We start from the raw sequence: 14890 nt of genomic DNA, 5'->3' as shown, positions 1-14890 counted from the left end.
TAGAGGAACAGTAAGGCGGAGCTGCTGGAGTCTCTGGATTTTAGGGGCTGCGAGTCTGGGGGGAAGGGGGCGCAGGCCGGAGGAGGCTGGAGCAGCCCCAGGATCCTTCTGCCTGGATGGAAAGGCGAGATAGAACCCAAACCCCACCCAAGTCACCCTGATCCCTTGTTAGTGGGTTACAGGCATAAAACTGGCTGCGGCCTTTTCAAACACCGCCTGCTAACGAGATACCCTGTAGTTTCATAATTTGTAGTTCACCTTTTGTCTGAAGAGGAGGAGATACTCAGTTGAGCAAGTGAATTTTAGCACAGGCCATAATTTACTAGGTTAAGATGATGCAGAGGAAGAATACAGCTCAGGGGATTACGTTAAATAATGGTGGGGGACATAATATTCACCCTGATCTATTCACAAAATTTGACAGAAGCCCTGTACTAACACATGTTTTGTCTATAGTTTCTTCATCTTTTTGTTAGAATAAAAAGAGAAAGAATGTTATGAAGCCTTTTGAATGGTAAAAGCACCATTGGTTCTGGATTAGTGTTGAGCATAATTCTTGCAATTTCTCAATACAGTGTAACATCCAAAAGTATCTCTAACTCTAACAAAGAGGTGTTAGGGTGTGATACAAAGAGGTGTGATATTTAATTCTGCCTTGTGGATAAAAACACCAGAAAATTACAGGTTCTTTTTGTTATACAGTGATATACAGAAAATAAACTGATTGCAGTAGGTTAAGATTGCAAGGAATTTCTAAGTACTTTTTCAGGGTCATGCTCTTTGTATTTCAAGTAAAATTCAAATAAAGGAATGGCAGTTTATTTTCTATCCTGCCTTATTTATAAAAATAACTCAAGGCGGCAAACATACCTAATACTCCTTTCTCCTCCTGTTTTCCCCACAACCACCACCCTGTGAGGTGAGTTGGGCTGAGAGAGAGAGACTGGCCCAAGGTCACTCAGCTGGCTTTCATGCCTAAGGCAGGACTAGAACTCTCAGTCTTCCAGTTTCTAGCCTGTTGCCTTAACCACTAGACCAAACTGGTTAATGGGGAATAAAGGAAAGGAGTTAAAATCAGCAAGCTACTCTGATGCATAGGTTGCTTTTATATGAGTGGTTCAGTGTAATCTGCAAATCCAGAAAGTTGGGTTGAGTAAACCACGATGTGAACATGACAAACTTTTACAATGGTAGTAAAAAGCTTCAAGGTCTGTGTAAACCAGCCTTCTCCAACTTGGTAACTTCCTGGCATGTTGAAACTGCAACTCCCAAATTTCCTAACCTGCATGTGCTGTACAGGCAGTCCTCATTTAATGACCACAGTTGGGACCAGCAACTTGGTCATTAAGCAAAGCAGTGGCTAACAGAAACCATGACTGCTTATGATCTTACTTCAGCTTTCCTTTGCTGTACACATATGTGAAGGTTGTATATGCAAGGATTGAGTTACCTTTTCATTACCATAACTCTGGTCACTAAATGAGGCAGACACTAAACAAGGACTGCCTGTACAGTATTTAGGAAAATGGCTAGCAATTCCATACTATTGTTTTAGATCTCTGAGGCAGTGAAGATTTGTTGATTTCTAAGTAAATTCCAATTTTAGTATCTGCTAAAAGAATGTTCCCTCTAATGAATTCTTGCTTTCCAGGATTCCGAGGACAGTCCTTTTTTGGGAGTACCCCTTCACCAAACTCCGTAGAAGGGGAGAACAATTGGTTACATCCTTTCTTCTGCAAAAGAGCCCCAGGCCTAGGTTAAACTGGGTTTAAAAAATTAAGTTTAAACTAAGTTAAACTGCACACCTGCACTTTACCTAGAGAAAGCAGCTGGAGTGACCAGATCTCAATTATGCCGTATGGTTAAAGCAGAGGAAATTAAACAATCACCTTAATGACAGACAATCTTGAGGGGAGGGGGTGATGATTATAAAGATACATTCTGCCTTGTTTTCCTCTTGGTATAGGCCTCAGGCTATTAAGCCGAGGGAGGGCAGACATGGAGCAGCTTTCAATTATTATTTTTAAAGTAGAGGTGTCCCTCTGTTCAACAAGGATTTTGTTATTTTGCTAGAATAAGGGATGTATGTTACAACATTGATATCCCTCAAAAGATACACAACAATCCCTTTGGTCCTAAATGGGAAGCCCTGAAAAATGTGTTTTATAGGGAGTTTTATATACTTTACAAGGAGTTCTGTGCTGGTTCTGTCCTCACCAGGTAAGTTTCCTTGGCCTCAATTTATAATTTCAGTAGGCATACTCATCATTGTCTTGTCTTTTGGAGTAAGCAATATTAGGCAAAGTACAGAAAGGGAGTAAGAAATAGACAAAGGCATGAGATAAAATACAAGTAAATTTTATTTAAACAGGCACTTGGCCTCATTTTCTTTATTTAGCTTTTCTCTGGGATGATTTTTCTTCTTTGGGATGGTTTCTGTTGGTTTTATCAAGTCATCCCTATTATTGAGGATTTTTATTGGTTTTTATTGTAAACCACTCAATTGATAGAATTAGGTGGTTCTATAAATTTAATAAAATAAATGTATCATTAATTGTCATGGAAATGCTTGATCTGCATGAACAATAGAACAGATTTTTGCTCATATTGCTTGAAGTTCATTATTTGGGTTTGGGACTATTGATGAAAAAATGTTGGCTGCTGTAATCCAAAACTACTTTATTGAATCTCAAAAGTGCCCAGATTTACACTTATTTAATGTATGGGAGGTACACAACAACCATCCAGCTCTCCTTGAACTCCCATCAGCCTTGACCATTGAACATACTGGCTTATTTTGATGACAATTAAAACCCAGACCACTTAGGGGGCTGCCAGTTTCCTCTTCTTGGTTTATTTTCTTCAACTCCATTCCACATACCCCCCTGGTTGTTTGGAGAATCCATTCAGCTTCTGATCATCTGATACCACCTAATTTATTCAGCTTTTTCTCCAGTAAAGTTAATAAAAATGAGCTCTAATATGGGGTGCTGTGTTTTATCTTCATGATTCTCTGAATATAATTACCCATTTTTGAGAATGCTTCTGTCTCATCCTCAAGATAGGTGATTGCATTTTAATCAACCAACTTGTACTGAACTTCCATAACTATACAAACATGCCAACACTTTTTGAACCTCTTCCAGTCACCACTATCCCTTGTTTCTTTATCATTATCTGCAGCATTTTGAAACTGATACAAATCTTGTATTTTAGGCCAGTTACTTTTAAGAACTTTCTGTACTTCTGCCTTACATATGAAAATATTATTTGAAGAAATGAACTTTAATCCATGAAAGCTTACACCACAGAAATGTGTTTAAGGAATTGTAAGACTATGCCCTATTACATAAATGTAGCTGGTAAAAAAGAATTGGCTTTTTCTCCTGTATCATTATAGAAAAGCCAAAATAATCAACCAAAGCTTTTGAAAAAGCCTGGGAGGTTTAGCTAATTGAAGGGAGAGAGATGTTCCTTACTATCTTGGCCTTTTTACATTTTTATGCAAAATCATAAATAGTACTACATGTTTTTCAACAGTAATTACTGTGACTGGTTTATTCGAGAATTAGTACATTTTTCTTAGTCAAGTTGAAGATCCTATTCACTAAGCTGCAATCTTTTCATACCACATTAATTAAACACTTATTGGGATATATATCTTTTACAGTCAGGACCAGAAATATTGGAACAAGGATAACTGTTTTGGCATTTGGCCTTTGTACACCACCACATTGAAGTTGAAAGGAAACACACCCAGATGGGAGCGAAGTCAGGACTTTCAGCTGTAATTCAAGGGGTTTGACAAAAATGGAGCACTAACCATTCAGGAAATACAGCCAGTGGCACATACACACACCCATCGTTGGTGGCTCATAAGTAATGGAACGAATGGCTGATAAGCAGCTTAATGGCCAAATGTGGCCTGTTTCCTGGGTACCCCATGACCAATCAAGCAAATAAAAAGCCTGGAGGTGGTTCTGAGTGGTACATTTGCATTTGGTAGCTGTTCACTGGAACTCTCAACATGAGGTCCAAAGAGGTGTCCATGCGAGTGAAGGCCATCATTAGGCTGAGAAAACAAAATAAACCCATCAGAGATAGCAAAAAAATTGGGAGTGACCAGTACAAAAGTTTGGAACATCCTGAAAAATAAGGAATTAACTGGCAAGCTCAGCAACAGCAAAAGGCCTGGACCACCACTGAAGGCAACTAAAGTGGATGACCGCAGAATTCTGCTCATGGTGAAGAGGAACCCTTTCACAACATCCAGCCAGGTCAAGGACGCTCTTGAGATAGGTATGTTATTGTCAACACCTACAGTCAAGAGACGGCTTTACGAATGAAAATACAGAGGCTTCACAACAAGGTGCAAACCGCTGGTAACGCTCAAGAACAGAAAGGCCAGATTAGACTTTGCCAGCAAACACCTAAAAAAGCCTGCCCAGTTCTGGAATAAGATTCTTTGGACTGATGAAACCAAGATTAACTTGCACCAGAATGATGGAAAGAGAAAAGTATGAAGAAGGAAAGGAACAGCTCATGATCCAAACTGTAATGATTGCCTTATTCTGACATACTCAGCCTCATAAGCAGGTTCTTAATGAAAACTGATTTATTGAAAGAATAGTGTGCAAATACAAAGAAAGCTGAGAATGACCAAAAGCGCGCCAAATACAAACTAAAAAACCCCGCTTCAAACCTGATCCCGCCCCTCGCCCCACCATAGCAACCACCCCCTCCCAGGTGTTGGTAACCGTTACACATCGGCCTGGGAAAGTAACCTTGAACACATGCAATAACCCAAACATACATTCCTCAGTAACAGTAAGGAGATTACAGCCCGGCATGGCTGAAATTCTCCTCCCATCAAATGGCAGACACGGATCAGGAAATTGACATGCGAAACATTACGATGTATCCAGACCATTGGAACGATGAACATGACACAAACCATACCACATCATCTGTCAAACATGGTGGAAACAGTGTTACGAGATGGGCATGTATGGCTGCCAATAGAACCGTGTCACTGGTGTTTATCGATGACCTGACTGCAGACAAAAGCAGCAGGATGAATTCTGAAGTGTATAGAGCTATACTTTCTGTTCAGATTCAGCCACATGCCACCAAACTGATAGGATGCCACTTCATATTGCAGATGGATAATGACCCAAAGCATACAGCAAAAGCTACCCAAGAGTTTCTTAAGGCAAAAAAGTGGGATGTTCTTCAATGGCCAAGTCAGTCACCTGATCTCAACCCAACAGAGCATGCTTTTCACTTACTGAAGACAAGACTGAAGGCAGAAAGACCCACAAACAAGCAGCAGCTGAAAGCAGCTGCAGTAAAGGCCTGGCAAAGCATCTGGAGGGAGGAAACTCAGCATTTGGTCATGTCCATGGGTTCCAGACTTCAGGCAGTCATTGACTGCAAAGGATTTTCATCCAGGTATTAATGGTGATCATTATGTTCGTAATGATGTTGGTTTGCTCCATTACTTATTGCACCACCAAGGATGGGTGTGTGTGTGTATGCCACTGGCTGTACTTCCTGAATGGTTAGTGCCCCGCTTTTGTCAAACCCCTTGAATTACAGCTGAAAGTCCTGACTTTGCTCCCATCTGGGTGTGTTTCCTTTCAACTTCAGTGTGGTGATATACAGAGGCCAAATGCCAAAAGTTATCCTTGGTCCAGTATTTCTGGTCCTGTGTCTATTTTCCCACATTTTGTTATTCCATAAAATGAACATGCTCTTCAATCTCCTGCACAAAGTTACCATCTCATCCTGCAAATGAGCTGTCACTCCTAAGTGTAGAGTAACTGTTTCCTGTAGCTCTCATTCACCCTTTCTTGTTCTCTTGGTCAGCTACACTGTTGTCTTTAGCTTTACTACCAGTATTTTGTCACTTGTCTCCAAGAAACTCGTATCCACCTGATTTTTTATTTTTTGCTCTAAAACTAGTTTTGCCACTGGGAAATTATGATTCTCACACATACATTCTTGCTTTCATTGAAATCTGAATGTTGCCTGTAACACGACTGCTATTGTCTACAGGTCTTTGTGTTCCACAAATCTGAGGCCAAGTCATAGCATACTTGGTGGTCTTGTCAAATCTTGCTAGATGGCTGTTCTTGCTCTTTCCACCCCCTCTACTACTCTATTTTGAAATCACTTTGAAAGGCTCTATTCCCTTTTATGTTTCAATATGCTTTAGAAGATGGATATCCATTTTTAGTCCATATTATCCTGTTTGAGGCCATTACCTCCCAATTTTTAAAAAAATCTTATACATTATTTCTAATTTTGCACATCTGCATTTCCTTCATACTACACGTATAGAAATATGTTCTACCACTAAAATATGAGTTTTAGAATAGAAACAACTATTTAGGTAATCAGTGAAAGATCACCCTGGTCATAAAGCAGTTGCAATCAACAATGAGATTGGAATTATTTCTTTTTGTTAGAAATAAAACACTTTTGATACCATCTCATCACTGTATCACCTTTCAGAGCAGTACCAAGACCCACAGAGGTTAGAGACTGCCTACATGCAAGATCTAGCACTTAATGGGAATCCCCACCAAATACCCATATCCAGAGCAGTCCTTTCTCTTCCCTATTCTCTTCTGAGCGCTTAAAATAACTGGCCTTCACAATTATTCTTGCTTGGAGGCTTGTATTTCCTATGTGCCATGCCTATAAAGAAAAACTGAAGTCTTAAAATTATGTCCAAAGATGACGTACTAAGTGAATACTCAGTGATTTCCAACATTTCCATAGCAGTACTTTTAAAAGCATGCTCCAAATGTGTAATCACGTAGGGTTTTTTGTTCTTGTTGCTTAGTAAGGCATCTGAAATGATCATCAGCAGTGATGCATTATTGCATTATCAGTCTTGAGAGGCAAGAGATGCTGTTTTAAATCTCTGACATTTGTATGATAGCTTGTTTTAGGGATACACAAGGAGCTGGAGAAAACTATAGCACTGTCCCATGCCCCACCATTTATTCTGTTTGGTACTAATGCTTTTAGTCTGCTTCTGAGGGCAGCCGAGGTAAGACTAAGTTTTTTAAGGTTTTTTTTTTTTAAAGATTAGGATTCCAGAGAGTAAGAGTTACCACAAATAATTAGTAGGAGAAATAAAAATCCACTCTTCCCTTGTGTGTGTGTATGTATATACACACACACAGAAGAGTCAGGCCTTCACTCATTTTCTTTAAATATATATTTCTTTAACCGATCATCAGTTCTCTTTTTTGGGAGAGGTTTTTACTGTAACAGCACACTGTAGATACAACCCTTTCTGCACTGTATACTGGGTGTTCTGTTCAAATTAATTTTAGCTTCACTTATCCGTAAAAGGTCACAGTATACTGAAAACCACAAGTTAAAAGTGTCATTTATGTCCTGACATTTGTATTTCCGTTTTATCTACAATTAACTGCACCTATTGCTACCCATATCCCATCTATACAATGCTCTGCACCATCAGCCCCAACTGCCATTCTACTAGGCCCTAATAGCTTTCCATAAGCTTTTCTATGTCTTGCTACAATTTCTAGTTTAAATTACATTCTGATTTCCTTTTGCTGAATTGCATCTTCTATTGAAGAGGTAAGAACCAGATTAATAGACATCACCAGCTCATATACTTTTTTTTTTGACAGAGCACACTTTAAAAACCAGTTACCATATTTCACATAACATTTAAAAGCCAGCAGAAATCAAGAATGTAGACAGGCAGTTCATCCAATAAAAACAACTGGTCTACTTATACAAAACTTTATGTTCAGTACAACTACATCACCATCTTTAATAGATTTTTCTGGTGCTATTTTCTCTATTACATCTTTGCACTGTTAACTTTTGTAGCTTGAAACTACAGAAAGTTGCCAAAAAACTGCTAAACTAATTGGTTATTTGATTATTTTTCACTTGCATGTTGTCTTCTGCATGTTGCTTCTGAATTGTATGCATCTTCCCAACAATGAAGGCTTTTCTGCTTCTATACTGAATAGACTGAAAGCTCTAATATTCGGGATTGAGCATTGCAGTTCTTACACATGTATTTTAATTGTGCAGCTCTTATTTGGTCAATTTTTAATTTGTTAATCAGTCACTTAAATGAAAAGATAAGCTTTTATATACCCAGATTTCCATCTAAATGAGTTTTGCAAACCAGAATTTGTAATTATCCCAATTTTCCTGGATGTGTCCCTGTTTTAATTCCATTATCTCACTGCCCATTGAAAAGGCTTAGCTTTATATTCCAATTTCTAAATAACTCATCAATTTATCAACCAAAGGACAGGCCCTTGTAAGGATTACCAATTAAGCTCCCCCGGAATGATTTTTTTTTTTGCATTGATTAGAATATTCAGGAGAGGCATATTATGGGTCCCATTGGACCCAGGAAGAAAGGCTTTTTTGCCATGGCACCCACCCTTTGGAACAGCATTCCTCCAGATATTAGACTGGCCCTGACTCTGCTGGCCTTTAGGAAGGCACTGAAGACATGGCTCTGCCACTGTTCTTGGGGTCTGGCAATGGTGTGGAGCTTTTACAATGGCTATGCTGAGTTTGACACAAGGTTGGATTTTGCCACTGATCATGGTTATTTTGGTTGTAAAGTGATGGCTTAATTTAATTTCATCTAATTTCATTAATTTTATTAATTTGATGGTTTTACACTTTGTATCCTGGTTTTTAATTCATTTTTTATTGTTTTTAACTGTTCTGAGCCACCCAGTGTCACTTAGGTGAGATGGGTAGCCATACAAATTGAATAAATAAATAAAAATAAAATAATACTGCAGTCAATTATGTATGTATTTCTATGAAAATGTCTAGGAACACTTAACAGGTTGATAATCAGTAAGATCAGATTATATACAATGTTATCAATGCATTTTCAGATTCAAACCAAGATGCTAGCTTGGATCTATACAGCCCTAACATGACTTGGATCATGGCTACCTCAGGAAGTGCCAACTTGGATATGAAATCTGTGGTAACTGAAGAGCTACTTTATAAATTCCAATTCACTGGAAACCAGGCTAACTCACTCTAGAAACAGAACCTTTTTTCAAATGCCATTAGAGACCTGTGAAAAGCCACACTTTGGACATTCTCCCCCTTGTTCTATAGCTCTGAATTCTATTCTCGTGCTGTTTTTATGTTATTTGTTCAATAAATGTACAATTCTTCCTTAGTTATCCTAAAACTTCCATTTTTGCAAGTGTCATGTTAAATATAGCTATTCAACCATGACAAAAACCCAGTGAATGGACTTTCTTGATGTTATTTCTAATCATCCCAGAAGTATCACTGTCTTCATATCAGACATATTAAATCATGGCAACATTTTTCTGTTGCAAATATATTAAAATATATTAATATTTTAACTTAAAATTCAGTTGGCAAATAAGTCTCTGTTCTGATCCTAAAATGGAAGTTTAATTCATATTAAACTGTATAAAAGGCCCACATCTAAAACCTAGTTCATTTTGTCAATTTGCTGCTACAAAACAAAAGAAAATAAAAAAGAAATATAAACAGTAATTCTATGCTAATTAAATCTATACATTTTTTTCTTATAGCTAATGTTATCCTCCCAAATATCAAGACAAACTGGAATCTACATAAATGAATAATTCAGCTAAAAACAAATCAGTTTTCAATGGGCTCCTTCTCTTTCCATTAATAATCAGAGTGCAGCATCTATTTAAACAATTTTTATTAACATAGTCAAGCAGTGATTAACATTCACGTCTATTATCACATCATACAAATGTAAATACAAAATTACTACATTACAATATATATTCTCTGCATGATCCAAAATATTTGGTGGCCCCAAAAATTCTTTAGAATTCAGCAGCTTATCAAAAATTGAAACCATATTGTGTTTAAAATGAAGCTTTGTTGGCAGAGGCAGACAAGAAAATCCAACTTAATAGTTTGAGAAGTTGCTGAAGGATATGTTTGAAGGGAATATTCTAACACATATAGAAAACACATCCAATTTAATGCTTCCAAGCAAAACTTATACAACCTAAGTTGTCAGCAGAAAGATCTGGCTATTTTACTATTTTAACTATTGTTAGTACATCCAATTCTAATAAACAACCTTATAACAAAGTTGATTAGGAGAAAAAGTGATAGTATCTTTAGGGGGAAAAAGGCAAAAATGTGCCATCCAAAACGTTTTAACTGTACTTACAAAAGTAGTACTGATTCTAAAATGAACTGTCACACGAGAATCAAGTTGTTAGGTGGGGAAAGGTAGGGAGATACCTTATCATCTGTGCTACAATTAATTTGCAGTTTAACTGTCTTGTTTAAAAAGTGCATCCATCCAGCAAAACAAGATTGAATAATTACTTTAATATAACCATTAAGAGTTTTGCTGTTATGCTTTTATTCAGTCTTTTAGTGATGAAACTGCACTGTATGCCCATACTAAAATTTCACTCAGGACAGCTTAACACTGATTTGCTTTGACAAGCAATATGAAGAGTATAGTTTAAGTCGCAGACATTTTTAATTAACTAGCATCTGAAATTTTAGTGCAGTGTTAAATTGTATTAAAATGTCAAGATGTTAATGTAATCACTTCAAAATTAAAGTATCCTAAAGAGCCAAATGCTTACCACAGTACATAATTCGTATACAAAGAGCAACGTTATTTTAAGAGATTACTGCTTGGCATATAGTAGTTTACAGCAGGAAAAAAAGGGTGATTTTCATGTTTATTCTCTAGGCATTCAGAAGTGTTATTGAACATACTCCAGAAGTATTTGTATTAGATCATAATCTGTTTTCTTTTACATCAGGAACATAACTTTGTACTGTACCATATAGTCTCTTTTATGGTGATTTTTGGGTACTATTCATACAGATGCGTTCTTCTCTTAAAAAGAATGTTATACATCCTTGTTAATACATTCAATATGAATAAAATAAGCATTGCTGTCCCATAGTAACTCAATTCAGATATGAAACTTTAAGACATTAGGCAGTTCTATATGAACAACAAACTGGTACTCTTATGACATAAGCCTCTATCTAAACAAAAGGGTACAAGATTATTTACCTGAGATAAAACTAGTATGAATATTTCTTACCCAAATAACAGAAATTTCAGCTTTGGAAATCCTCTTACAATAGTATAAATCTAAATTACACAGTATTTATGTAGCTTAAGTACTTCAATGCCAGTGCTAAAGAAAAAGTCAAAAGTATCACAGTGTCAATATTGTTTATCACAAAAGTAAAATTACTTTTAAAAAAACTATTGGCTATGTATTTTATGAATGTTACCATGACTTCAACTTCAATGTGGCAATAAACCAAGACTACAGTCCTAAGCATACTTACTTGGAAGTGAGTCCTCTGAAATGTATTGTATTTCAAATTATATACGATTAAACACTGAAATCTAGATCAAAGACCTGATTTCTACACACCAGTTTAGAAAAAAATAAGATAAAAATCTTACAAAATGTTATTCATTCCCCTTCAATTGAAAGAAATGCAACAAAGACATTAGATAAGACTTTTTCCCGTAATAGTCACAAACTCAACTACCAAAAAATCTTTCTATATTAGCCAAGTTGAACTGCAAAGGAGATACTTTTACATTTTTTTTTAAAATATACTTTCTGTTACCAACTTAGGTTGATCAGCAGCTTTGTTCATTGTTAGAATCCTTCAAAAAGCAAGGGGGCCTTCAACATGAAAACAAAGCCATATATAAAACAGTAAACACTGACCTCCTGAGGTTCCTACAACAAAATATTCAAGTAGAAAATCTACATCACTTAGCAGCGGCTATTTCTGTAGTTTAGCACACTAAGCACTTAATTCACTGTGTAAGGAGCAGATTTAGTAAGCCGTGCTTGTAGCATGCCAAGAGGCAGAGAACACTGGAATGTAACAAAGACAAACACACAATTCTACAGAACAACATTCAATCAACATTCAAAACTGTCAAGAATACACAAAAAGAATTAAGATGTTTTATATATCCCATGATGCAATATATTTGATTTACAACTTAGTGTCGTATTAGAATTCTCCTTACCTCAAATTCTATACCAAGCAGCTTCTGCAAGTATAATTATAATTTTATTCATTATGAATATGGTTTGCTATGAAGCACTGATTTGTTAATTCTAATTTTAAATGCAGTATTGCTTTGTTATTTTTGTGTGATCAGCTAAATTACAGTAAAACAGTCACATCCCTTTATATTAAACCATGTAATAAAATTATCTCTATATAAGTGGCTTTTATGTACTAATCTTTAATGTTATCTGCAACTGTTAAGTTCAACTACAGGAGGGCCAAAATAAATAAAGGCTTTGTTTTAGAGAATTCCATATAGAAATGTAAACCCTTGCCAAAAGGCAAGTTCTAGCCTTAGTAAATGTTAAGATTTACTTTCTTGGGAATTCACATCTACTTCCTTGATTGAAAAAGCTGCAACTAAAAGGTCAGCTGAAAGTTCTGGCTTCCAACACAGCAAGTTAGTTGAAAGTAGATCACTATATGCAATTTTACTCCAGTGGTTTTAATGGCATAGTAGCATAAACTTAATTGTTCTAGACTTTTATACAGGACATATTCTAACAAATCATTTTCAAACACATCATTTCAAAAACATTTTCAACCCCCACTGAAATTTGCAAAGGAAAAAAAAAAAAGGAATGTATAGGACTTGTGCATGCTCCCATGCATTAAACAAAAACCTGAAATAAGATTTCATAAATTCACACTCACACAAGATTGAACTTCAGTGCAATGGCTAAATCATACAATAAACCTTAAAAAGAATCAAAATCATGCAAAGTCAATCTCTACAAAAATGGTTATCCAGTATGTTTTTTCAAGGTAAAGATGAGACGCTAAAATGTAAGGCGGTTGTTATGGCTTTTCTTTTCTTTTTTGCACAGATTAATTTTGCAGCACTTAAGGGAAAATGGAAAAGTGTGGCTTCATCTCTGACCAGCAGAGTTATTTTCTTTCCATTTTCCTTTATCATCATGGGATACTCTTTCTGCAACCTAAATTAATCACACTTTCACTTTTATAGTAACACAAAATCAAGTGTACCAGTTAGATTTTCACATTCACAGTACATAAGAAAATACACATGGAAAGAAAAGTAAAAGGTAAACTTAACAAAGATTTATTCACAGAAATACAGGCAAATAGAAAAGGGAAGCAGAAAAGCTAAACAAATGAAATGAAAAGGATCCAAACGAACATTCACTCTGTAGCATTTAACTTGCACCCTTGTGTGCTCTCTTTAGGACACAATGGGCCACCAACATGCGCCGATACAGTGTAGATACCCTGCTTTACATATACTAACTTATGCATCTCTTAAGATCATGCTTTGTGGGGGAGGGAAATAATAAAATATAATATGTTGGGTGTGAATAAACACTGAAATGTAGCAATCATGTCATCAATTTTCTACAATTGTCTTTAGGCATCAACTAACATTTATGTAGCCTTTAACAGGTCTTACCTTATAACTCATTTCAGAAGATTTAATAAAAATCACTAATAGTATAACCATGCAGAAAGCACATCACACTGACAGCACAGAGGCAATACTTTGCACAGCTATATCTGCTTTCCACATTGTGCAGGTTACACAATACAATATCAATCATTTTCCTAAGAGATCCTAAAAGTTATTTTGAGGCCTAATTGTAACTACAGTATTTTATACTTATATCTTAATAAAAATAAAATCCACAGAATTTTAAAGGAATTTTAAATGCAGGGTTATACTGCATGAATTGGTAAACTGCAACACAAAACTGGCGCAAAGTTAAGTAATGTATACCACTCTCACTCCTTGATGCAAGCATGCTACTTTTCCCGCTAAAAATATGCTTGATCACTATGATCCAAAATGCATGCCTGAACCTTAAACTGCACATTAAGAATTATGCCTTACTCTAGAAATTAAATCTAATGAAGTACAGCCATCAAATCATATCTACTACTTTTTAAATGTAAAATTAAAAAGAAAAATCTCTCTTCTGAAATGCCCGTCCCCCCCCACCCAAAAATGAAAAGGAGTGACTCATTTGGCATCTTGCAGGTTGCTTCATTTGTTTGCTTTAACCTTTATTACTTCATTATGGGGTTATTTAAATTTGTACACTGCAAGTGCTTACTCCTAATACAGGTAGCAAGCTTCACCTTAACTGTACTGACTTCATTTGTTTAGTTCTTCATCAACATGCAATACCTAGGAATCCCATCAAGATGAAACAATGCAGAAACCCCTTGTTACACCTTTAACTGTCTGTAATTCCCATTCTTCTGTTTCCTTTATTGCATGAACACAATGTATTTTCTCTTTACATATGCCCTATGGATCTATTTTATAATTTCATTTTGGTACAATTCCCCATAATCTTGCAGCATGTGCTGTTGTGAACAGACTTTTTTGCGCATCTTCACATCCAGTGCAGAATTGTAACAGGAGACAGATTTCCACCCACAAAAGCTCCAGATGTTAAAACATTTCCCAACATCAGCTTAATACAGTGACGGCAACACCTCCCTCCCGCCCCTCCCAGTAGGCTTGGGATTGTACTGTATTCCCTACTGGTTTACCCTTCCCCCCAGTAAAGGGTAACATTTTTCCCTGGGTGCAGAGGCTTCCTCCCAGTCTTCCAGACTGAAGGACCTGCAAGAAGAAAATAACCAGAGTTTTTATTTAGAAAGCAAATTGTTTAATAACGATATGATTAATACACAGTTCTTAACACAGATAGGAATACAAATTAATGTTGCTCTGTAGTATGTACTTCTAAAACAAAGCACCATTATAGTATTTTCAGAGTGAAGTTAGTTG

General features: G+C 36.3%; 1 protein-coding gene across 1 annotated transcript in view; it reads right to left on the bottom strand.

The window, feature by feature from the left end:
- Window positions 1-9725: 9725 nt before the first annotated feature.
- Window positions 9726-14890, bottom strand: part of TNPO1 (transportin 1) — a 58663-nt gene continuing 53498 nt past the window's right edge. The window contains exon 25 of the mRNA XM_063295502.1: window positions 9726-14722. The gene's annotated coding sequence lies outside the window, so the exon portion shown is untranslated. The remainder of the gene's footprint in view (window positions 14723-14890) is intronic.

This window comes from Candoia aspera, chromosome 2 (genome assembly GCF_035149785.1).
Source record: "Candoia aspera isolate rCanAsp1 chromosome 2, rCanAsp1.hap2, whole genome shotgun sequence".
In the NCBI taxonomy this organism is placed as follows: domain Eukaryota; kingdom Metazoa; phylum Chordata; class Lepidosauria; order Squamata; family Boidae; genus Candoia; species Candoia aspera.
Note: the sequence above shows the minus strand (reverse complement) of the source record. Positions and strands in the feature narration are given on the sequence as shown.